Here is a 2,216-nt window from a genome sequence, read left to right as displayed (position 1 = left end):
AAAAAAAAAAAAAAAAAACCACTGTCTGTGTTTAGACTGGGCATGGTGGTTCACGCCTGTAATTTTAGCACTTTGAGAGGCTGAGGCAGGTGGATTGCCTGAACCTAGGAGTTCAAGACCAGCCTGAGCAAGAGCGAGACCTCCTATCTCTATTAAAAATAAAAAAACTAGCCAAGGATTGTGGCGGTCGCCTGTAGCTCCAGCTATTTGGGAGGCTGAGGCAAGAGTTTGAGTTTGAGTTTCTCAAGGTCAATTACTTGAACCCAAGAGTTTGAGATTGCTGTGAGCTGTGATGCTATTGAGATTGCTATGAGCTGTGATGCTATGGCACTCTACCAAGGGCAACAAAGTAAGACTCTGTCACGAAAAAATACAAAATAAAAAAAACAAAAACGAAAGAAACCAACAAAAGCCATATAACTCTCTCAATCCTTTGCTGCTTACTTCTTCAGCCAGATACCTTAATTTATTGCTCTTAAGATATGCCTTTCAAAAAGCCTTCTGACATCAGCATAATTTAACCAAATTCTTTGCCATTTTATAAGAAGAATGGCAAATGGCAAATTTGGATAAGAAGAATATCCAAATCTTTGTTTCTCATATTGCTCTGGGACCTCACGAAAATAGTCTTTTAGGGCGGTGCTTGTGGCTCAGTAAGTAGGGCTCCGGCCCCATATACTGAGGGTGGGAGGTTCAAACCTGGCCTCAGCCAAACTGCAACAACAACAACAACAACAACAAAAAATAGCCAGGCATTGTGGCAGGCACCTGTAGTCTCAGCTACTCGGGAGGCTGAGGTAAGAGAATCACCTAACCACAGGAGCTGAAGGGTGCTGTGAGCTGTGATGCTATGGCACTTAACCCAGGGCGACAAAGTGAGACTCTGTCTCAAAAAACAAAAAAAGAAAAAAGAAAATAGTCTTTTACTGTCCACATTTCCACTAGCGCTCATGTCACAAACACGTAAATATTGTCTAGGAAGTTTCAGGTTTTCCAGCAGCCATCGTCTTCTGAGCCCTCACCAGAATTACTCTTAATGCTCTGTTCATGGTAATACAGGCTTTTCTTAGCCTGCTCCTTCAAATTCTTCAGGCTTTACTCATTATCCAGTTCCAAAGTTGCTTCCACATTTTCAGTTTTTCATTATAACAACACCCACTTTTCTGGTACCAATTTTCTTTGTTCTCTGCTGTAATAACAAAATATTTGAGAATAGAAATTTCTTTGGCTCATGTTTCTGATGCCTGGAAAGTTCAAAATGGAGAGGGTGGCATCCAGTGAGGGCTTTCTTGCTATGCCATCCCACATCAGAAGGCAAAGAGTGAAAGCAAGAGAACAAAAGAACTAAACTTAAACTTTTATCTGTCATAAGTAACATACTTCTATGATAAGGATATTAATCTATTCTTTTTTTTTTGAGACAGAGCCTCAAGCTGTTGCCCTGGGTAGAGTGCCATGGCATCACAAAGCAATTCTCTTGCCTCAGCCTCCCAAGTAGCTAGGACTACAGGCGCCCACCACAACGCCCAGCTATTTTTTGGTTGAAGTGGTCATTGTTGTTTGGCAGGCCCCAGGGGCTGGATTTGAATCCTCCAGCTCTGGTGTATGTGGCTGGCACCTTAGCCACTTAAGCTACAAGTGCCAAGCCTCTTTCTTTCTTTTCTTTCTTCCCTTTCCCTTCTCTTCTCTCTCTTTCCTTCTTTTTTTTTCTTCCTTTCTCTCTCTCTCTTTCGTTCTCTCTTTCTTGCCTTCTTTCTTTTTCTTTTTTTTGAGACAGCGTCTCACTTTGGCACCCTCAGTAGAAGGCAGTGGCATCATAGCTCACAGCAACCTTAAACTCTTGGGCTCAAGCAATCCTCTTGCCTCAGCCTCCCAAGTAGCCGGAACTACAGGCACCCTCCACAATACCCAGCTATTTTTAGAGACAAGGTCTCCCTCTTGCTCAGGTTGGTCTTGAACTCCTGAGCTCAAGTAGCTCAAGCAGTCCACTCACCTAGGCCTCCAAGAGTGCTGGTGTAAGCGACCCTAGTATGGCCCTGACATTAATCAATTTATGAAGGCTCCACCCTTAAGGACTAGTCACCTCTCATCAGACCCCACCTCCCAACACTGTTTTCATTGGAGATTAAATTTCTTTTTTTTTTTTTTTTGAGACAGAGCCTCAAGCTGTCCCCCTGGGTAGAGTGCCATGGCATCACAGCTCACAGCAACCTCCA

This window comes from Otolemur garnettii, unplaced genomic scaffold (genome assembly GCF_000181295.1).
Source record: "Otolemur garnettii isolate 467f Iridium unplaced genomic scaffold, OtoGar3 scaffold00001, whole genome shotgun sequence".
Taxonomy (NCBI): Eukaryota; Metazoa; Chordata; class Mammalia; order Primates; family Galagidae; genus Otolemur; species Otolemur garnettii.
Note: the sequence above shows the minus strand (reverse complement) of the source record.